This window comes from Gopherus flavomarginatus, chromosome 3, assembly GCF_025201925.1.
Source record: "Gopherus flavomarginatus isolate rGopFla2 chromosome 3, rGopFla2.mat.asm, whole genome shotgun sequence".
Lineage (NCBI taxonomy): Eukaryota > Metazoa > Chordata > Testudines > Testudinidae > Gopherus > Gopherus flavomarginatus.
The window spans coordinates 131,929,166-131,953,434 of NC_066619.1; the positions used below are offsets into that span (position 1 = coordinate 131,929,166).

The 24,269-nt window shown below is 45.4% G+C and overlaps 1 protein-coding gene and 1 long non-coding RNA gene across 6 annotated transcripts in view; one reads left to right on the top strand and one right to left on the bottom strand.

The window, feature by feature from the left end:
• LOC127046830 (uncharacterized) overlaps positions 1-18,802 on the top strand; it is a 727,940-nt gene extending 709,138 nt beyond the window's left edge. The window contains exon 3 of the long non-coding RNA XR_007773209.1: positions 18,475-18,802. This is a non-coding gene — a long non-coding RNA (uncharacterized LOC127046830). The remainder of the gene's footprint in view (positions 1-18,474) is intronic.
• The window catches only part of NRG1 (neuregulin 1), an 834,377-nt gene that overhangs the window by 689,582 nt on the left and 120,526 nt on the right, over positions 1-24,269 (bottom strand). The window lies entirely within an intron of this gene.

The following is a 24,269-nucleotide window of genomic DNA, read 5'->3' on the forward strand; positions in this document are numbered from 1 at the left end:
GGGCACTACCCAGTCGGTCAACCAGTTCGTCGAAGCGTGGTATGGGGTATGCATCGAATTGGGATACTTCATTCAGTCGGTGAAAGTCATTACAGAATCTCATGGTACCATCAGGTTTAGGCACTAGAACTATTGGACTGCACCACTGACTGTAGGATTCTTCAGTAACGCCTAATTCTAACATTTTCTTTACTTCAGCCTTGATTTCCTCTCTTTTGGCTGCTGGGATTCGGAAGGGTCTCAGTGTTACCTTGGCTCCGGGGATCGTGCAGATATGGTGATAGGTCTCAGTCGTCGTCCGCCCCGGTTTTGTAGAGAACACATCTCGACTGCGATTAATCAGGTCGGCTGCCTCAACCTTTTGATTTGGCGTCAAGTCGGGTGATATCCTCACTTGCTCGTGTAAGTTATCCTTCTGTGGAAGGGTCTCCTGGGTGACTAAGCATGGCTCTCGATCATGCCAAGGTTTTAGAAGATTGATGTGGTAAATTTGCTCAGGTTTCCTGTGGCCTGGCTGCCGCCCCTCATAGTTTACCTCTCCCACGGCTTCAATCACTTCGTAGGGTCCCCACCACTGGGCCAACTGCTTGCTTTCTGCTGTGGGCACCAGGACCGTTACTCGATCCCCTGGTTGGAACCATCGAAGCTTTGCTTGGTGGTTATAATGGGTTCGTTGGGTCTCCTGTGCTTTCTCCAAGTGTTCCCGTAAATGGGTGTAACTCGAGCTATCCGATCCCTCATCTGTAGTACATGCTCGACTATGTTCCTTCCGGGATTTGGCTCCTCTTCCCAGGCTTCTCTGGCTATATCCAATATGCCCCGGGGATGGCGCCCATATAGTAGTTCGAATGGAGAGAAACCTGTGGAGGCTTGTGGGATTTCCCGGATGGCAAACATGAGGTAAGGCAATAGGGTATCCCAGTCTTTCCCATCTCGGCTCACCACTTTCCTGATCATGGCCTTGAGGGTCCTATTGAACCTTTCCACAAGACCGTCTGTTTGTGGGTGGTATACAGAGGTCCGTAGGGTTTGTACATGGAGCAATGAACAGAGATCTTTCATCAACTTGGACACGAAAGGTGTCCCTTGATCAGTCAGTATCTCCTTGGGTAGCCCAACCCGGGAAAAGATCTGTAGTAGCTCCTTAGCTATTGTCTTGGAGGCTGTGTTGCATAGGGGAATGGCTTCTGGGTACCGGGTTGCATAGTCTAGTACAACCAGAATATTTTGGTGGCCCCGAGCTGTCTTCTCTAGGGGCTCAATCAGATCCATGGCTATGCGTTCAAATGGTACCTCTCTTATTGGAAGAGGTATCAAAGGGGCCCGCAAGTGTGGGCGAGGACTAGGTAGCTGACACTCTGGACAAGAGGTGCAGTATCGCCTGACATCTTCATGTACTCCTGGCCAGAAGACCCTCCGCAGGATCCTGGCCTGGGTTTTCTCTACCCCTTGGTGTCCTCCAAACAGATGACTGTGGGCGAGGCTCAATATGGCTTTTTGATGTTTTTGTGGCACCAGAAGTTGATGTATCTCCTGCTCCTGCATTTGCACCACACGGTACAGGAGATCTTTCTTCACTATAAAGTAGAGTCCTTCCCCTCCACTGGTGTCCCATCTATCTCAGCCACCTCTTTCCTGACATTATCATATCTAGGGTCCTCTGCCTGGTCCCTCCCGAAAGTCTCTCTCCCAGGACTAACCTGCCTGAGCTCCCAGGGGCCAGCTTCTGTTTCTTCCAACGGCTCATCACTATCATGGCTGGGGCCAGCCTCCGGCTCACTTTCCGTGTTGGTAGTTTCTCTGATGGCTGCTCGTGTCCATCTGCCTACTAGCGCGGTCTTCTGGTCCTGGGTCAGGATGCGGGTTCCCAAGGCCTTCGCAGCCTTCCTTTCTTTTTTTGTCTTCCGGGCCTTTTGGGGGGCTGAGAATAGATCCTGAGAAAACTCTGAAAACATTGAGGGTTGACATTCCCCCAACGATGAGTCGCTGCCAACAGGGTCCCCATCTCCCTTCAGCCTCTCTGGGGGAAGTAAAGTATCAAACCCTGGATAGTCCCTCCCAATGACTACAGGATATGGGAGTTTAGGAACTACGCCCACTGTCACCTCAATGGGGTTCCCCTGAACCTCTATCTCCACTGGGATGGTGGGGTAATGACTCATGGCCCCATGCACGCATGTCACTGCTACACGTTTGGCTTGTAGCAGCTGGCTACTTTTTACCAGCTTACCCGATATAAGGGTGATAGCACGCCCCGAGTCCACAAGCGCTGTAGTCTCTACTCCATTTATCTTCACCGGCCTGGTGTAGTTATGCGGGGCTAATGCGATGCCCGCAAGGTGGATAAGGGAGCATGGGACTTGCCAATCTCCCAAGTTGCATTGCATAGGCTCCTCGGTGCTGGGACACTGTGCTGCTATGTGTCCTCACTCCCCACATGCATAACATCTATAATTGTTTCTAATCATTCCCCTATCATGTGGGTTAGGGGGTTTAGTCTCAGGGTTTCCCCCACTCAGGCTAATCCCTTCCTTCTGGGGTCTCCGCTGGTTTTCGGCCCCCCTCTTCCTCCACCTAGGACTCCCCAGGGGTTTGGCTGTCCCACCTTCCAGGGCTGGGGTTGGGTGTTTGCTACGAAAGGGTCTTTCCTTAGGTAGTCGGGTCAATTCCCTGGCTGTCATGCGTCTTTCTACCAGCGTGATCATCTCATCATAGGTGGACGGATCGTTCTGGCCTACCCATTGGCAGAGATCTGGTGGCAGTGCCCTCATGTAGCGGTCAATGACCAGAACCTCTAGTATCTCTTCCGGACTCCGGGACTCTGTTTGCAACCACTTTCGTGCAAGATGGATGAAGTCATACAGTTGGGACCGCGGGGTTTTGTCTTCCTGGTACCTCCACTCGTGATACCGCTGGGCCCGCACTGCAGTCGTTACCCCAGATCTGGCCAGACTCTCTGCCTTCAGCTGGGGGTAGTCTGCTGCAGCCTCTTCAGGCAGATCATGGTAGGCCTTCTGGGCCTTCCCACACAGGAATGGGGCAAGGATGCCAGACCACTGATCTCTAGGCCAGGCCTCCCGTAGGGCTGTCCTCTCAAAGGCCAGAAGGTATGCCTCTACATCATCCTCCCACGTCATTTTCTGCAGCCAATGGCTGGCCCGTATGAGCCGCGTCCCATCATGGCCACGGTTCAGCTCTGTAAGTGTCTTTACCTGGTTTACCAGTTCCCACAACATAGCTCGGTCTTGAGAAAACTGGTCCATCAGCAGGTGATTAGTTTCTTGCTGCAGCCGCACTGCCTCCTGTTGGGTGGCTGCCTGGACACGGGTAGCCTCCTGCTGCGCTGCTGTGGCTTGTATCAGTGCCAGCACTAAATCGTCCATTGTGGTGAAAAAAAAAAATAAACCTTCTCTCTTTTTTTTTTTAAATCACCCTCCTTATTTTTTTCCCGCCGCGCTGTGCACACCAAAGAATCCCACTGCTGACACCAGTCGTGACAAAGTTCCTCCTCTACCTTAGTGGGTCCTGCGCTTATAGGCGGATTTGTTCACCTCAGTGATCTTCCCCTCTGGTGGAACCCACAGTCTGGGTCAGCTCCTCACACACTCCTTCTCCTCTGGCTCCTCCCTGCCTGACTGGAGTGAGCTCCTTTTTAAACCCAGGTGCCCTGATTAGCCTGCCTTGATTGGCTGCAGGTGTTCTAATTAAAGTAGCTATCTCTACTGCCTTCTAGAAAGATCTTAATTGGCCCCAGGTGCCGTGCTTAACCTGGAGCAACTGCCATTTGGTTACCAGGGTACTAGGGATTTGTTTAGCCTGGGGCTAACATACTTGTTTCTCAGTACTTTACTGTAGCCATCTGGCTTTGCCCCATCACAATACAAATAAGCAAATTAATTGTCCATCATTCTTCATTAGATTCTAAGACAATATGACAGCTATATAGTCAAAGTTCACTGTGTGCTGGCCAAGATTTTCAGAAAGAACTAGTGATTTTAGGTGTCTCTATGTCTGAGTGCTCAATTTGAGACCCCTTAATGGTCCCTTTACAGTCAGAAGGGACCACTATGATCATCTAGTCTGACAACCTGTACAACACAGGCCACAGAATCTCACCCACCCATTCCTGTATCAAACCCCTAACCTATGCCTGAGCTATTGAAGTCCTCAGATCATGGTTTAAAGACTTCAAAGTGCAGAGAATCCTCCAGCAAGTGACTCATGCCCCACGCTGCAGAGGAAGGCGAAAAACCCCCAGGGCCTCTGCCAATCTGCCCTGAAGGAAAATTCCTTCCCGACCCCAAATATGGAGATCAGCTAAACCCTGAGCATGTGGGGAATACTCATCAGCCAGACACCCAGGAAAGAATTCTCTGTAGTAACTCAGATCCCATCCCATCTAAAATTCCATCACAGGCCATTGGGCATATTTATCGCTAATAGTCAAAGATCAATTAATTGCCAAAATACCATCATATCATCCCCTCCATAAATTTATCAAGCTTAGTCTTGAAGACAGATATGTCTTTTGCCCCCACTGCTCCCCTTGGAAGGCTATTCCAGAACTTCACTCCTCTGATGGTTAGATTTGCAGAGTGTGGCTGCACAGAACTTTCTGCAAATCAGGTCCCTTTACGGTGGTTCTAGTTAGGTACCCAAAATCATAAGTTAATTTTGAAAATTCAAGTGTGAATTGAAAGGTCAGTGCTGATTTTTCTCAGGAGTAGTTAGATGGTTAAGAAAATTGTGTATTTTCTGTCTATCACTCTGACACTTCCCATGTGGGAAGAAAAAAGGCATCTCGCTAAATCATAAAGCACTAAATGAGAGTCATCTACAAAAATGTTATTTTGATGCCATGTATTACAAAGTCCTTATGAACAAAAAATTGAGTCAACTGAAAATTTTATTTATTTTCTTTAACTTTAATAGGGATAAAAACAATAACCAAGTGATATTTGTGCAGTAAGAATTCTACCTTGGGAAATAATATATGTAGAAAGATTTTTTCCCAATCAAAAACATTCCCTGTGGCATGTTACAAGTGAAAGAATTTCTGGTGAGCTTAGCTGAATAATGAATAAATAAGCACAAAATACTTTAGCATGTAGAGTTCAAGGATAGTGCAACACTCACAGAAAAGTGATTTTCCTTCTTTATTTTTCTTTTTGTCCTTCTTTAAAAAATATCTCAATTCTCTTGCCTCCAGGTAGTAACACACATTTTTGGGTGAGAAATATGCTGAGAAACTCCAAATTGGGAATGTTTTATTGGGTAAAAATATTACGCTCCCAGTTCTAACAAGTCACGTATCTGTTCAACTTTCAAAATTAAGGGAAGAGTCAAGTAAAGGAAGGGGTCAAAAGTGGTAAAAGATGTTTAATTGGATAAAGAAAACATCCACTGATTCAGAAAAAAACCCACTTTTTAAAGTCTTAAGCCAATCACTAACCTGTCTAGGGTGAGTTATTTTCATTTTTTGCTTTAAAGGGTTCTTGATTTTAATTTCTATTCCCCAAAATTCTGTCAGATTAATATTTTGCACATAACTGGTTTTCAATTGCAATCAGACAAAATCATGAGCTGGTAATCTCAATGCAAGATTTGAACAAATACAACTTTCAGACTACAAGCTATATGATTAGAATTGTGTTATTTAACTGGAGGCTTCTTCCAGCTGATAATTAAAGCAGAAGACAACCATATAAAGAAGAAAAGTCAATGTGCATGATTCTGATCCGATTTTCATGCATGCAAATACAGTAATTTCAGCAGAGTTGCTCCTGATTTACACAGGGGTAACTGAAAGCAGAATAATTCTCTGTTCTATGAAACCAAATTAATTAAAATATCACACTGTCAGATGAGTAAGCTTTCTTCCATTGGCAAATAAGTAACTGTTATATCTAGTATCTGTCTCATATAGTAGAACAAACACCAGGTAGTCTATTGATCTGTAATTAGTGAATTAACTTTCTTGTATTATAGTTAAACAATAAACCATGTTAGAGGGTAGAATATTAGATTATAAATGGTTTCAGTCTGCCAATAACTTATATAGCATAATAGCAACACTCCTTTATAATCCAATTGCTTTCCATTGATTTCAAGTCTTATAATTATGGTGCAAGAATTCTATTTATAATTAAACAAGTAAATTTCAACCACTTGATACCATTGGCCATTTACTAGCTGCCACAAAACATTAGGCGCATCCCATGTACGGTATATTCCTTTTAGTTTGAGGATTACTCTTGGCAGCCTTTTAAGCAGAATCCCTTTAAAGATAATGGTAGCAATAGATACAGTGCAGCTTTTTAATTATCAGTAAGTGTTTCTTTGGTGATGTGTGTTTACAATCTTTTCTCTAAACAAGCTGGCTTTTAGCATGTATATATGTGTATTTATATTCCTCCCAATCAGGGCTGGCTCCGGCGTTTTTGCTGCCCCAAGCAGCAAAAAAAAAAAAGAAAAAAAAAGGGTGATTGCGATCTGCAGCTCTATCGCCGCCGCTTCAATCTTCAGCGGCAATTCGGCAGTGGGACCTTCGCTCCGGGAGGGAGTGAGGGACCTGCCGCCGAATTGCCACTGAAGACCTAGACGTGCCGCCCCTCACCGTTGTCCGCCCCAAGCAGCTGTTTGCTGGGCTGGTGCCTGGAGCCAGCCCTGCTCCCAATTGTTAATGCAGACTCATACTACATATAAAATGAGGCTAGACAATTTAGGATTCTAGTTAGGGCTATCTAGCTTAGGTACTTCTATGAACCCATTTCCAAAGTATCTGAGCACCTCACAATCTTTTAATGCCTATACCCTCACAGCTCCTCTGTTGTGGGGGAAGCACTATTATATTTATAGATAGGGAAACTGGAGCACAGATAGACTACATGACTTGCCCAAGATCACACAGGAAGTCTGTGGCAGGGTATTCTCACTTATATTCTAAATTCAAATGAGAATGAGATCTGATTTTTACTGAATGGCTTCTAGGTTGTGGAAAGAAGCTGGAACTGTCATCTGTGCATAGTGCACAGGAAATAGGCATAACGGCAGAAAAGACAGCCCAGAAAACAAAGTTGGTGCAAGATGATCAATAAAGAGCAATAATGGAGCTGGTTCCAGAATGAAAGAACTTTTGACACAATGTCACAGAACCTCCACATCATTTGGATGTGTAACTTTTCAACTTTCATCTGATTCATTCAATGAAGGGGTTATAGCACCTGTTAAAAGCTGATCAAACTGTCTTCACCAAGTAATTTTGTGTGTCCACTGTACATGTTTTGCCCTGGTGAAGGGTAAAGAAAGAACCGGTTTATACCCGTGTAGCACAGTTACAAGCCAAGACTGTTTGGCCGGGTTTGAAAACTCCCTTTCTGGCTCATAGCGCATGTCAACGTAAAATACTTGTGCCTCTTGGTCTGATGCCAACTTTGAGGCTTCAGTAAGTCAAAATAGATACCCAGCTGCTGTCCAAATACTAGAAGTGATGAAGTTCTTTGCAGTGGCAGGTGCTATTGTTTTGATAAGATAATAAACTAGTAGGCATTTATGAACTACTTATTTTACTTGTGAAGAATAATAAAGCTTATTTAATTATTTATACCTTGCAAGATGTGGGACTTTATTCTTACAGGACATATTCTGGAAAGTAATCACTCTGAAAAGGACTTTGGGGTCATGGTAAACAACCAAGTGAATGGGAGTTCCCAACATGATCCCATGGCAAAAAGGACTAACAAGGTACTTTTATTATTGAATTACAGTAGCATTGGAAGGCTCCTCATGGTGCCAGGCACTGTAAAAACAAAGAGTAAGAAACAGTCTTTGCTTACAGTCTAAATAGACAAGACAAAAGAAGGGGAAATGATCTGTCCACAGTCACACAACAAGTTAGTAGCGGAGCAGGGCCTATACCCTAGTTCTGGTGTCCATTAAAAAAGGGATGTTTAGAAAAATTGAAGAAGGTTCAGAAAAGATTTACACATCAAAGATTCAGGGTCTAGAAAACATGCCCTATAATGTGAGAATAAAGGAGCTTGATTTATTTAGCTTATTGAAGAGAAAATTAAGAGGTACCTTAACTGTCTCCAAGTACCTGCACAGAGAGAAACTAGTTGTCTGAGAGAGAATTTTTAGTTTAGCAAAGGCCTAACAAGATCACAAGTTCAAGTCGGCAAAGTACAGCACTGGAATAATGATGAAGGTAGTTAATTCTGCAAATACATTAGCTGGGGATGTGTTAGATTCTCTATCACTTGGAGTCTTTAAATCAAGATCAGATGGCTTACTGAAAAGAGATGTTCCAGTTCAACCATACCTTAATGGGCTAGCTACAGGGATGACATTCTCTGGCCTGTGTTATATAGATAGATAGATAGATAGATTAGATAGACAGGAGGTCAGCCTAGGCGATCATTATGGTCCTGTCCGTTTTTAAAATCTGTTAGTCAACTGGAAAATATTGAGTCTCTTCTAATCTTTGGAGGCTGGATGGAATGGTGCTGATTTGATCTGATGCTCACCATTAATCTCCATAAAAGTATGAACTCATCAGTTATAAACGGGGTTCATTGTCACTTATCAGGTGGTCTGACAGACCACAATGGCTGAGCATTGCACACAGTCTCTAGATAGAACATTCCGTAGTGGGCATCAAGCAGATCTCTGGCTGCTTCTAGTAACAGTTTCTCCTACCTGCCTGTTTGCTTGAAAGTCTTGCTACAGTGTGCACTTCTGTAGATGTATTCAGTATTTGTAATCCCCTTGCAACAATGGTAAAAGAAATGGTGGTTTCCACATCTCTCTAGTTGTGAGCAGCGGCTTGGAGACCAGGCACTGTGTAAACCACTCACTAGCATGCTGCAAAGGGTGTTATGTAACACAGCTGTTAGCAAGCTCCTCTTAAGAATGCCACAAACTGTGAAACCATTTTCCTCTTCTCTTCTTGGTTTTCTTCTATGAACACAGAACCTCTTGGCAGTAGTTACCCACAGTCTCAGAGTGCAATGTGACTAAACTCTTGCCCAGTATCTGTATTGATTTTTGTTCCAGAGCTGTCTAGTTGTATTAGAATGTGCAACAGAGTTCCCAGTCAACCCAGGAATTGGGGTGTGAGCTGGTGCTCTGGTGTGACATTTGCAACTACAGAGCACTCATATTGTTCAGTGCAGGAGCTCCACTGTCCCACAGGTCTTGTTACAGATACCAGCATGGGGAATTTTATTTAAATAAACCAGTGCCTTCAAAGCACTTCAATGTCTCTACTGCTCCCTCTCAGGTCTGTTCAGCTGCCTCCCTATGGAGTTTCCTTGCACACTGCTACGGAATGTTCTACTTTTCTTTTAGCCTTTATCCCTTTTTTATTTTCTTTTTTGTTTACAACTAACACACTCCTTCTCCCTGTGTTAAGACTTTTCTTTTCTCTCTTGGGATCTTCTCTCTCTCTCTGTGTCATTCCAGCATCTGGCTGGCTTTTGGGAATACACACAGTTCAGCCAAATAGACTGGTTTCAGCTTACCAGATCCTTCAGTAGCTAGGAAATTGAATCTTTACCCTGCAGTTGTTCTCCCTCTTTCTCTATAAGCTTTCCAGTTGTCTTGTGGCAGTTTTCCTTATGCTGCGTCAAGGTTGATTAGTCACCCTCAACACTGCAGTTACATTAGGAATTTAAATAGACTCCCAAATAAATTAAACAACAAAGACCAGCTGCAAATCAGCACCTACCCTAGGATGTCCATAGGAAGTAAGTTAATGATCATAGAGAGGCTGTATTGCCCAATGGATAGGCCACAGGCGTCAGATTCCGGAGATGTATGTTCTGTTACTGGCTCTGCCTCTGGCTTTTGGAAAATCACTTTGACTTTCTTTGCCTTTGTTTTCCCTCCTACCTTTTGTCTGTCTTGTGTCTCTAAATTGCACGTTCTTCAAGGCCAGGACTGTCTCATGTGTTTGTACACGAGACCTGATCTCAGCTGGGGCCGCTCCATGCTTCTGTGCTATAAATAATTATAATTATCTTCATTTAAAGAAAACAATTTTAATTATAAATGTGTGTAAAGTGAGTAACAATGTGATCATATTTTCATACCTCTTATCCTTCTTCACCCTCGTTAAGAGCTGCATGTAAAGAGCTGTATCTAGGGAACCATTTACCATTCACAAAAACATTTATTGGTCCTTCCAAGCCTATGAACAGTGCTGCACATATTTTTATTTTTTTGCATTTTATTAAGGCAACATTCCAATAAAACCTTACAATACTGTATTGTTCATTACTTATTACTTATTCAGAATCAGGTTAATATTCAAAGAACCTGGCTAAAGATTCTGGGGTGCTGTCTGGAGAGCCCTCCTCCTTTAAATATGCACTAAAGGGTGACCACATTTCTAAATATCTAGCCTCGTTTGACTAAATACCTAGCCTCTTGTGTGGGTACTTGCTATGAAAGCTTTTCCATTGCAAGGACAGTCCATATTTTACTATAGCACATTTACTTTGACCAGACAGCCTGATATTATCGGGACCATCTGGATATTAGAAGCTTTGACTTATATATGCAACTATACCCACCTAAGATCCCTGCAAGCTGCATGCCCCTTCCCCAGCCCTCACCTAGCCCGGCCCCCAACCTGCCATGGGAGGGGAGCCCTTCCCCTGACTCCAACTTAGCCTGCAACCTGGACCTACCACAGCTGGAGCGGCCCGGGCCCAGCCATGGCTGCGGCAGCCCGACCCAACCCCCGGAGCGGGCCTTTTCCTCAGCTGCGGCTAGGACGGCCCCCTGACCAGATTTGCTGGGGCTAGAGGAGGGGTACCTATCTTGCAGCCCCAGAGCTTCCGCAGCTGGGAGAGGGAGAGGGAGCCCTCACCCCCAGCCCCCAACTCTTTTCCCCAGCCCTGAGCCCCTCATCCCCAGCCCTACCCCAGAGCCCGCACCCCCAACCGGAGCCCACACCCCCTGCACCCAACCCTTTGCCCCAGCCCTGAGCCCCTCATCCCCGGCCCCAACCCAGAGCCCAACCTTCTGCCCAAGCCCTGTGCACCTCATCCCTGGCCCCACCCCAGAGCCCGCACTCCCCAGCCAGAGCTCTCACACCCCTGCACCCCAACCCCAGGCCTGAGCCCCCTCGGCCCCAGCCCCACCCTGTTAATTTTGTTATATACACCAATGTGGAGGTGATTGTGACACATTACTTCCACATTGGTGCACATAACAAAATTCATTCTGCACATGGGTGGGAAAAATTAGAGGGAACACTGATACCTGCCCCCCTGAAAAAAAAAAAGGTGTCCCAATTTTTCACATTTGCTATCTGGTCATCCTATCTACAATTCCACAGGAGACAGAGTCACATTTTTTTCAATAATGTGCAACACAAAGTCTAGCTATGGAAATAAATATGGAATTATTTTTTCATTCATTTAAAATGTATATCCTGTACGAGAGTATTGAATAAGCAGGTCAAGAGATTTCTAGGAAGCTGGCATTTTGTCAGAAAACTAATCTCTTTAATAATTTCCTCCCCAAACCATCAAATTCCAGGACATAACCACCACATGTGCAAGTATGTTCCCCTTTCCCTGCAATCCCTCAAATAGAGTGTCTCCCTAGTAGCAAACATATGATGGATCTAAACTAGAATCAAATGCTATCTATGTAGTAATTTATTTTAAGTCTTTATGAGCTACACAAATTGAAGATGTATATCCCCATCTCCATATAGAGACCCACTCATCAATATCTTTGTCCAAATCCCTTTCTCATCTTTTCATCTGGTTTATTTTCTTATCAACATCTTTTTCAGTCGAAATTGTATATATCCAGCTTGCTTCTCAGTCAACTGTTCAAATGTAGTTAAAGATCTAGATAGAGTCACCTTGTAGCCAGATTTCACAATAAAATGTTTGACCTGTACATATTGAAAATCCTGGATCTTCATATAATTTACATTATTTATTACTTATCTCTTGGTATGATTTCAAATCGGGACCTAGAAACAGCTGTTGGAATTGAATAATCTCTGCTCTTACCCACAAGTGCCCTCTCATAGACTCATAGACTCATAGACTTTAGGACTGGAAGGGACCTCGAGAGGTCATCGAGTCCAGTCCCCTGCCCTCATGGCAGGACCAAATACTGTCTAGACCATGCTTAGCTACTTTCATTAATGACCAGGAATTTATCCCTATAAAATATCAGAATGCTGCATATTCTTGAGCACCGTCTACTGGCAAATTTTCTAGCAACTATGTACAGACCTCTCTCTCGTAGAGCAGTGGCTCGCAACCAAGGGTCCGGGGCCCCCTGGGGGCCCGTGAACAGATTACAGGGGGTCTGCCAAACAGGCCAGTGTTACACTTGTTGGGGACCAGGGCAGAAAGCCAAACCCCTCCATGCAGGGCTGAAGCCCTAGGCCCTGAACCCTGCCACCAGGGGCCAGAGGTCATTGTTTCCATACACAGACACAAGTGTCTATGGTAAAAATTTTGAGGTCTGTGGTAATTTTTCAAAAAATTGCATGACTGAACGTCATAACACCCCATCCCCCATGTCCATCACTAAGTATAGTAATTTTGTTAAGTGTCTGTTGCACAACATGGTGGCGCCGACCCCTGCCTGGGGCAGAAGTCAAAGCCTGAGCAACTTCACTTTGCGGAGCTCCCTGTGATGTGAGGCACTAGGTAACAGCCTTGCTTGCTATTCCCTAATGCTGGCTCTGATTTTATATGCAAAAAAAAAAATGGTTGTGGCACAGGTGGGCCGTGGAATTTTTATAACATGTTGGGGAGGCCTCAGAAAGAAAAAGGTTGAGAATGCCTGTTGTAGAGCACTCTTTACTTTCCCTCATTACATCACACCTAATATTAGGTTGTAAGATCTTCAGTCCAGGGTTGTTGTCTCTCTCTTTCATCTGTAAAGTGCCCAGAAAATGTCAGAGAGCCGTAAAATCATAAATAATAACTATTCTAAGAACTCTGTCATTAATTTGTCCTCCCATTCCCTGAGAGCACACAGATGTCAAGAGAGACTCCCAGTGTGAAATTCACTCCAGTTTTAAAGTAAGCCATTAAGGTTGCCTACTCCTGGAGAGTGTAATTCACCCTGATGCATGACCTATGCATCACTTAAGGCCTGTTTTGAGGGCTTAAATGAGTCTGAATTCTTGCATAGGTCTTTTGCTGGCCCTCTCATCAGGGGCAAATTTCACCCATGATGCAAAGCTATTGTAATGGAGCTGCTCAGCAGTATGTTAACTACTTTTCATTCCTCTCACTCTCTTCTTATACAAGTCATAGGATATTGGAGTGGGGTGGGGGCTGTAGAGCGGGACAGTGGGGAGAGCAGATGCCAGTCTCTTTTTCTTATCAACAGGGCAAAGAGCTCTTTAAAGAGACCTGTTCCAGGACGGGAGCAGACTCTCTGAGGATGCTGCAGCAGCAGCCTGAGAGCTGGGACCTGAGTCCAGTAGGTGAGCAAAGGGAGGCTGGATACATGTCTGAGCAGTGCCTGAGAGGAAGTATCAACAACTGAGGATCCACAGAAAGATGCAGAAAGATCCACAGAAAGATGCAGTCTAAGCACTTCACCACTATTGCATTCGTCTAAGCACTTCACCACTATTGCATTCACCACTATTGCATTCGTTCTCACAGCACCTGCACAACGTCAGAATTTTTATCCCAAAGGAAAGTGGGTATTGCGCTCATAAAGAGTGGGGTAAGCAGTATACAGGGGGCTGTAGGATGGGCCTATCGCCTATTTGTCATCCACAAAGGGGGCAGCCCACAATCAGAAGACATGAGGCACCCTCTGCATCTGAATGATAGCAGGACAAAGGTGAGGGTCCCCAAACTAACCACCTCCAATGGGAATGAGCCCTGGTCACTGGGATCTACAGGCTGATACCTAATTTCCCTCTGATAAAGAGGGAGACTAAAAAGGACCTCGAAGTACTAGGCCTGAGGAGGTGCATAAGGTACAGGTATCCACACACTTATCTAGTGAGCTGTTCTAGGGCCCAAATAGGAATCACTGTCTATTTTGTATTGTAACTGACTAAGCCACTGTCTCTGGGCTGTATGCACCCTGTCCTTTCTGCCATACCTAGTAAAGAATCCTTTCACTTGAACCATGAGTTCTTAGTGGGACTCCACCACGTGCTAAAGTCCACACAGCCTGGCAGCTAAGTACTGTGATGGAGTTTGACTCACCCCCACAGCGCCTCCTGCTGGGAGTTCTGAGAATTAGCTCGGGGTTGCAAGTGCACTGTCCTCAGGTGGAGTCTCGCCTGTTGTCACTCCTGTCTCCATGTCCAGGACCCACGTCACTCCCCAACCGCATCGTCTGCTTCTGGACACAGCCAGCTGTGCTCCACTCAGTTCTTTCCCCCCTTCCAGGACACCTACCTCAGTGGCAAATTGCAGTCCCGACTCTAGCCTCTCATCTCAGTGGCAAACTGCTATCCATTCACCAGCCACTCCCCTCAGTGGCAAATGGGGGCAAAGGTGGAGGGAAGACCCAGACCCACCCACTACTCTGGGTCCCAACCCAGGGACCCTATAGCTGGAAGCCATATACTGTCCCTGCTCCAACTCTGCCATCTCCTTCCCTGGGCCACTTCCCCACAGCCCCAGCACCTCCTCTGTCCTTGTATCAGGGCCTCAGTCTAGAAGCCCTAACTCTGGAGCTTCTCCTACTCTGCTGTCCCTGCCCAGCACTGCCCTGTCCATGGTGCTCCTGCCTTCGAAGCAGCCAGTCTTCTTCCCTCAAACTCCAGGGAGTAACTACCCCCTCCTCTGCTCAGCAGCCCCTTCTTATATGGGTCCGTCTGGCCCTGATTGGCTGTTCCAATAAAGCTTCTCCTGATTGGCTAGCATTATAAACCTTTTCCTCATTGGCTGTCTCCCACGCAACATCCCAGGGTGGCTTTAACCCTTCACCTACCAATTTGGGGCAGCCACCTCATCACCGTACTTACAGTGCTTGCCCCTGAGCTCATGATACATCTGGTGCACTACCAAGAGATCTGCAAAGATCTGGTGTCCCACAGGACTCCAGCAGCTCCTCAGCTGGAGCCTCCCTGCACCACAAAGAATACCAACATGTCGATGTAAAGAACACTTTGAAAAATCACAGAACCACAGAAATGGAGCCATACGGCTCTCTGCAGTCCAGATGCTCAGTGCATAAGTTATTATTGCCCAATCCAAAGACCAACAAAGTCAATCGAAAGACTCCCAATGTCTTCAATGAGCTTTAGACCAAGTCTTGAGTCTTTTCATCACTTCCTTAGTCTCATAAAAAAGAAAAGAACTTCTTGAAGACTGGCTTGCCCAGCTAATCTCAGTGAGGTTTTACAAGTCCTCTATAAAGGGATAAATGATGAGTGTTTGTAACTGCCAAGGTGATTAAAGGAGGAGTTACAATATTTCAGTAATACACACACATCTCATTTTCATAGAATCTCAGACTCATGGAATCTTAGGGTTGGAAGGGACCTCAGGAGGTCATCTTGTCCAACCTCCTGCTCAAAGTAAGACCAATCCCCAACTCAATCATCCCAGTCAGGGCTTTGTCAAGCCTGATCTTAAAACCTCTACGGAAGGAGATTCCACCACCTCTTTAGGTAACCCTTTCCAGTGCTTCACCACCCTCCTAGTGAAAAAGTTTTTCCTAATATCCAACCTAAACCTCCCCCACTGCAACTTGAGACCAATACTCCTTGTTCTGTGATCTGCTACCACTGAGAAGAGTCTAGATCTATTCTCTTTGGAACTCCCTTTCAGTTAGTGGAAAGCAGCTATCAAATCCCCCCTCATTCTTTTCTTCTGCAGACTAAATAATCCCGGTTCCCTCAGTCTCTCCTCATAAGTCATGTGCTCCATCCCCCTAATCATTTTTGTTGCCCTACGTTGGACTCTTTCCAATTTTTCCACATCCTTCTTGTATTGTGGGGCCCAAAACTGGACACAGTACCTCAGACAAGGCCTCACCAATGTCGAATAGAGGGGAATGATCACATCCTTCGATCTGCTGCCAATGCTTCTATTTATGTCATTACCCTTCTTGGCAACAAGGGCACACTGTTGACTCATATTCAGCTTCTCATCCACTCTAGCCCTTAGGTCCTTTTCTGCAGAACTGCTGCCTAGCCCTCGGTCCTTAGTCTGTAGTAGTGAATGGGATTCTTCTGTCCTAGGTGCAGGACTCTGCACTTATCTTCGTTAAACGTCATCAGATTTCTTTTGGCCCAATCTTCTAATTTGTCTAGGTCCCTCTGTATCCTATCCTTACCTTCCAGCATACCTACCACTCTTCACAGTTTAGTGTTATCTACAAACTTGCTGAGGGTGCAATTCAGGCCACCCTCCAGATCGTTAATGAAGATATTGAACAAAACCGGCCCCAGAACTGACCCTTGGGGCACTCTGCTTGACATGGAGTCTACTAGACATGGAGCCATTGATTACTACCCATTGAGCCCAATGATCTAGCTAGCTTTCTGTCCAACTCATAGTCCATTAATTCAGCCCATACTTCTTTAACTTGCTGGCAAAAACACTGTGAGAGACCGTATCAAAAGTTTGCTAAGGTCAAGGAATAACATGTCCACCGCTTTCCTCTCATCCACAGAGCCAGTTATCTCGTCACAGAAGGCAATTAGGTTAGTCAGGCATGACTTGCCCTTGGTGAATCCATGCTGACTGTTCCTGTTCCTCTCCTCTAAATGCTTCAGAATTGGTTTCGTGAGAACCTGCTCAATGATTTCTCCAGGGACTGAGGTAAGGCTGACTGGTCTGTAGTTCCCCAGATCCTCCTTCTTCCCTTTTTTAAAGATGGGCACTACAGTAGCCTTTTTCCAGTCATCCGGGACTTCTCCCGATCAGGGCCAGCTCTACAGTTTTCGCCGCCCCAAGCAGCGCGCTGAATTGCTGCGGCGGGCTGAGGCGGGGCAGTCCCTGTGCCCTTAGGGCAGCAGGCGCGTTTCCACAGCGGCAGCAATTCGGCGACAGCTTCTATGTTTAGTTGAAGCAGCCCTAGACAGCTAAACATAGAAGCTGCCACCGAATTGCCGCTGCTGCGGAAATGAGCCTGCTGCCCTAAAGGCACACGGACTGCCATCCATCCCCCCCGCCCACAGCAGCAATTCAGCGTGCTGCTTGGGGACAAAACAACAGGGACTGCTGCCCCTTGTAGATTGCCGCCCCAAATACCAGCTTGGAATGTTGGTGCCTGGAGCCGGCCCTGCTCCCGATCGCCATGAGTTTTCAAAGATAATGGCCAATGGCTCTGCAATCACATCCGCCATCTCCTTTAGCACCCTCAGATGCAGTGCATCCGGCCCCATGGACTTGTGCTCGTCCAGCTTTTCTGAATAGTCCTGAACCACTTCTTTCTCCACAGAGGGCTGGTCACCTCCTCCCTATACTGTGCTGCCCAGTGCAATGGTCTGGCAGCTGACCTTGTTCGTGAAGACAGAGCCCAAAAAAACATTGAGTACATTAGCTTTTCCCACATCCTCTGTCACTAGGTTGCCTCCCTCATTCATAGACTCTTAGACTCATAGAGTTTAAGGTCAAAAGGGACCATTATGATCATCTAGTCTGACCTCCTGCACAATGCAGGCCACAGAATCTCACCCACCCACTCCTGTAACAAACCCCTAACCTATGTCTGAGTTACTGAAGTCCTCAAATTGTGGTTTAAAGACCTTAAAGTGCAGAGAATCCTCCAGCAAGTGACCCTTGCCCTACCCTGCAGAAGAAGGTGAAAAACCTCCAGGGCCTCGCCAATCTTCCCTGGTGGAAAATTTCTTCCTGACCCCAAATATGGCGATCGGTAAGGGGCCCACACTTTCCTTGACCTTCTTCTTGTTGCTAACATACCTGAAGTATCAGAGGGGTAGCCGCGTTAGTCTGGATCTGTAAAAGCAGCAAAGAGTCCTGTGGCACCTTATAGACTAACAGACGTTTTGGAGCATGAGCTTTCGTGGGTGAATACCTACTTCCTCAGATGCATGTAGGGGAAATTTCCAGGGGCAGGTATATATATGCAGGCAAGCTAGAGATAATGAAGTAGTTCAATCAGGGAGGATGAGGCCCTGTTCTAGCATTTGAGGTGTGAAAACCAAGGGAGGAGAAACTGGGTCTGTAATTGGCAAGCCATTCACAGTCTTTGTTTAATCCTGAGCTGATGGTGTCAAATTTACAGATGAACTGAAGCTCAGCAGTTTCTCTTTGAAGTCTGGTCCTGAAATTTTTTTGCTGCAGGATGGCCACCTTTAGGTCTGCTATAGTGTGGCCAGGGAGGTTGAAGTGTTCTCCTACAAGTTATTGTATATTGCCATTCCTAATATCTGATTTATGTCCGCTTATCCTTTTCCGTAGCGACTGTGCACTTTGGCCGATGTACATAGCAGAGGGGCATTGCTGGCATATGATGGCGTATATTACATCGGTGGACATGCAGGTGAATGAACCGATGATGGTGTGGCTGATCTGGTTAGGTCCTGTGATGGTGTCGCTGGTGTAGATATGTGGGCAGAGTTGGCATCGAGATTTGTTGCATGGATTGGTTCCTGAGCTAGAGTTACTATGGTGCGGTGTGAAGTTACTGGTGAGAATATGTTTCAGGTTGGCAGGTTGCCTGTGGGCGAGGACTGGCCTGCCACCCAAGGCCTGTGAAAGTGAGGGATCATTGTCCAGCATGGGTTGTAGGTCCCTGATGATGCGTTGGAGAGGTTTTAGGAAGCCTCCTACTGCAAGACAAACCCAAGAAAGAAACCAACAGGACTCTACTGGCCATCACATACAGTCCCCAGCTAAAACCTCTCCAACGCATCATCAGGGATCTACAACCCATCCTGAACAATGATCTGTCACTTTCACAGGCCTTGGGTGGCAGGCCAGTCCTCGGCCACAGGCAACCTGCCAACCTGAAACATATTCTCACCAGTAACTGCACACCGCACCATAGTAACTCTAGCTCAGGAACCAATCCATGCAACAAATCTCGATGCCAACTCTGCCCACATATCTACACCAGCGACACCATCACAGGACCTAATCAGATCAGTCATACCATCATCGGTTCATTCACCTGTATGTCCACCGATGTAATATACGCCATCATATGCCAGCAATGCCCCTCTGCTATGTACATCGGCCAAACTGGACAGTCGCTACGGAAAAGGATATGCGGACATAAATCAGATATTAGGAATGGCAATATACAAAAACCTGTAGGAGAACACTTCAACCTCCCTGGCCATACTATAGCAGACCTAAAGGTGGCCATCCTGCAGCAAAAAAATTTCAGGACCAGACTTCAAAGAGAAACTGCTGAGCTTCAGTTCATCTGCAAATTTGACACCATCAGCTCAGGATTAAACAAAGACTGTGAATGGCTTGCCAATTACAGACCCAGTTTCTCCTTCCTTGGTTTTCACACCTCAACTGCTAGAACAGGGCCTCATCCTCCCTGATTGAACTACCTCATTATCTCTAGCTTGCCTGCATATATATACCTGCCCCTGGAAATTTCCACTATATGCATCTGACGAAGTGGGTATTCACCCACGAAAGCTCATGCTCCAAAACGTCTGTTAGTCTATAAGGTCCCACAGGACTCTTTGCTGCTTTTAACATACCTGAAGAAACCTTTCTTGTTACTCTTAACATCTCTTGCTAGCTGCAACTCCAAGTGTGATTTGCCCTTCCTGATTTCACTCCTGCATGGTTGAGCAATATTTTTATACTCCTTCCTGGTCATTTGTCCAATCTTCCACTTCTTGTAAGCCTCTTTTTTGTGTTTAAGATCAGCAAGGATTTCACTGTTAAGCAAGCTGGTCGCCTGCCATTTTTACTATTCTTTCTACACATCGGGATGGTTTGTTCCTGCAACCTGAATAAGGATTCTTTAAAATCCAGCCAGCTTCCTTGGACTCATTTCCCCTTCATGTTATTCTCCCAGGGGATCCTGCCCATCAGTTCCCTGAGGGGGTCAAAGTCTGCTTTTCTGAAGTCAAAATCATTTTGCCCCAAATAGCGTAATTTAGTCAAAACAACAAGAATATAAATATGTTTTTGTTTTAAAAATGTCTAGGACAGAAAATTATCTGAAGGACCAACAGAAATCTTGATCTCATCGAAAATCATCAGCAAATGCTCTTTCACTGCCAGCAAACACTGAAATACCCTGCTTGCAAGCTACTGAGCTGCAGACACCTGAGCACCACTGTGAAATAAGCCATAGCTTCTGAATGGAGAAGGGATTGGTAGAAATTAATTATGTAAGGTTGGTAGTTTATTTTATTCTCTTCAGGTGACCCTTAACAACCTCAAGCTAATGAAAGATGCCAGCAACAATTATTGGGAAATGGCTTCTTTGGAGTGCTGGCATCAGTCACTCTCAGCTGCGGGGGCTCAGAAGTTTATAAAACACAGGGGTGGTACATAGTATTTCATCCTGCCTCTGTAGTAGCGTACAAAAAACCCACATACCGAAAATGATAGAGTTAAAAAATAATATAGTAAATGCCTGAAGAGGCATTCCATGATGAAATAGCTTTGGAGAAGCTTATGATGAAGATTCATTTCTGATAATTAAACAAACTCCAAGTCTCATACACAGCAGGTCTCTACCTATAATGTGCTAAGCCTCAGTGGGTACCCTGAAGAACTGAGAAGTAGATTCATTGATAGATTCAAGGTGCTTTGTGCTGCAACGGCACCACAAAACAGCCATAAGCTGGTTTAACTAGCTGGTTAAGCCTAGAATTGCCTGCCATCTCTGACAGAAGCTAGTGCAAGTCTAAGGAACCCTGTAGTTCTAGTGTCCATACGTTCTTACACTGGGCTCATCACTATAGTATCTGAGCACCTTCCAGCTATGTATTAAACAATATGACTAACATCTGTCATGTATTGTTTGTTCTTTCATCCTCTTCCCAGAGGGAGAAGTGTGTATAGAGGCACTCTTGTGTTAGTAGGGTTTTTTGGCAGTTGCAGGATAACCTCCTCCTGAGAAATTTTCACTAACATAACGATGTTGACAGAATTGGGGACAGTTCTTATCAGAGGTGGGGAAGAGGGGGGAGAATGTATATGCTTCCTGGACTAAATCCTGTTTAATTTACTAACACAAAACTCCGAGATCTACAGAAATTAGACTTGCATTAGAGGGGATCCCAAACTGTTCTAAGTCCTTAGAAGAGAACACATTTAGCTTAAATCATTTTGTTTATTTCCTTTTTGCTTCTTTCGTATTACTTACAAAAGAACATATCTGGGTTGAACTTCCTTTGTGGTAAATCAGCAGCACTGCATTTAAATCAATGGAAGACACACAAAAATAGGAGCTGGGCCACACTGCAGTGGCCTGTCTCCTCAGAGGTAGGTTAGAGATTTGTGGGGCCCTGGGCCACAGCAGGTGGGGGACCTCTCCACACCCCTTCTGCCTGAGTCCACCCCCAAGCCCCCACCCGGCACTCCTCCCAGGAAAATGAGACCAGGGTGTAGGGGCTTGCCTTGTCCCCTGCCTGGTGCTCCACTCAGGGAGTGGGGTCGGGGCATTGGGATGCTCATTTTTCTGGGGTCCCTCAATTGACCAGGGCCCTTGGGCACGGGCCCTGTTGGCCCAACGGATAATCTGCCACAGTGTCTCCTAAAAGGAAAACAGGTAAACACAAATACATCACACTGGTCCTCAAAACAAAATGATTTAAGCTAAATGTGTTCTCTTCTAAGGACTTAGAACAGTTTGGGATCCCCTCTAATGCAAGTCTAATTTCTGTAGATCTGGGAGTTTCGTGTAAGTAAATTAAACAGGATTTAGTCCAGGAAGCATATACATTCTCCCCCCTCTTCCCCACCTCTGATAAGAACTGTCCCCAACTGGTCCTATTCAAAGCTTTCAAAGTCAGAGCCCAAGTGCACAAAAGACCACCTCTTCCTCCCTAGTTGGCAGATATGACGCACTAGTCACTACTCAGAACAAAACCCCAATGAAACTGAAGAGAAAGTGTTCTCTATGAAAGGTGCTCTGCTACAGAAGATCTGGATGTACTTACATCTGGTTTTGATTCAAGCATAATGTAAGCTTCCTCTCACTGCAGTGGTCTTTCCTCAGAGCAGGTGATCAAAAGTGCCTGTATCTAATGACTAGATAATTATTAGCAAAATATAGAGCGATAGAGAAGAGCTACGAAGTCCCCACTTGGGGACTTAACACATTCTTATATTTTATGTAAACACAGAAAGAAGCTTTGAAATCTCCAGACACCAAAGTACAGTCTCTCCCACTTCCCACCTCTCTAGCAGCTTCTCAATACGGCACTGTTTTCAGCAGTGATCTGGCTACTCCTTGGCAGACCTCTATCTCCAGGCTAATTCAGCAGAGGTGAAAGCTAGAAAATTAGTTGCAACAATGTGTCATCAGGAATACAGTAGTTCAGACCAACTCTTGCATTATCTATTATTTATAGATTCTATTCCCTCAAGATTGTTAGTCAATATCTTTTACCAATATTCAAACACACAACTCAGTTACAAAATGCAAGCATCTCCTGATCTTTCTCCCTCTTCTCTACAGTACTAAGCTGCTGTCCTTCCTTGCTTTTCATTAGCTTTACAATCCTGCAGTACAGCAGATCTAATATACTGCATCAGCCTTTCTAATTGCATGCTAATGTCTTTTTCTTGTGGTGTATTTACAATTTGCATACCCACAATTATGGTGGACAAATTATATCTGCACACCACCAATTATTTAAACTGCTAAAGTTGTACCAAGGTGACGCTATTCATATGCATGAAGGTTATAGCTGAAATGTGTGTGTTTGGAATGTAGACAGGAAACCAAAATGTTCTGGCCATTTATACATCTAGATCTTTTAACATTTTAGAGGTGAAAGCATCACAGATGATCTGGTAAAGCCAGGTTATGAAATGGTTATTATGACAGGCAAAGTACACCAGAACATGCATAACGTGAGCTCAGCGCTGTAAGATGAGCTGGAAGAGCCAAGAGGAAATGGAGTAAGCACTATCAGCAAAATGGTGGGAGAGAAATTGGCTGGGGCAGCATTAGTGACCTGACAGCAGAGGGAATGGCTTGCAAGTGAAGAGAAAGGGTTCAGAAAGGTGATTAGTAGAGGTAGCAAGGTCCTATGGCTAGGGCATTGCACTGTGACTGAAGAGCACCAGGGTCTATTCCCAGCCCTGCCACTGACCTGCTGTGTGACCTCAGGCAAGTCAGTTCTGGTCTCTGGGCTTCTTTCCTTTCCCTTTGTTTAGACCCTAAGAGACAGATCCACAAAGGTATTTAGGTACCAATGAAATCAATGGACGCTTGGCACCTAAATACTGTTGTGGATCAATGAATGAATCAATTCAAATCAGTGGAAGTTAGGAACCTAAATACATTTGAGGATCTGGGTCTATGCTCTTTGGCACAGGGACTGTTTCCTACCTGTGTTTGCCCAGTGCCTGGCATAGTGGGGCCATGATGTCAGTCACGATCTCTAGGCACCACCTTCATACAAATCATAATAGAAAACAGAAAGATCTATGTCAATTTAGGACTTGGCCCAGAGCTTCCTTTGTTCCCTCTGAGAGCCTGAGTGAGTATTCAGTCTCCAGCTGCTCCTCTTTATGCTCTCAAGCCTATGTGAGGGCTAAGTAGGGAGTTAACTCTCTGCTTGCTAATAATCAGGCAGCTTCTCAGAACCCTGTAAGTGCTATGCAGAGGGAGTTTAAACCGAACTGGGCTATAGCCAGAGCAACATTCTGTTTTAGTCTCTTTTTGTAAGAAAATCTCTTTTGTATGTGTAATCAAATTCTGCTGAAAAAAACTTTGCATGGTGAAGGGCTTTCAGTTACCTGCTCCACTCCATTATCTTACCATGAATAATTTTTGCCTAGTATTTCAGCGCTGCTTCCATATTACCTCAGCATTACTACTGAATCCACCTGTCCATGAGTGTAGGGCATTCAGGGGCACATGGACCATAAAATGATGGAAAATTCTAGATAAGAGGCAGAATTAAGGCTGGAGGAACATCTTGGTGGACAGCTCAGATGCTCCAAGAAAATACTGGCACATGTGCAGAGAGGAAGGTAGTGAGGCTTTCCTGCGTAGCTCTTTAGGGGAAAGAAGCCAACCAACCAGCTGCCCTCTACAGAGTTTTGGACAGGAGGGGAAGGGATGCTGTATATTGATTGACACCCTTGCAGGGGACCAAACTAGGGAAGACAGGATCCAGA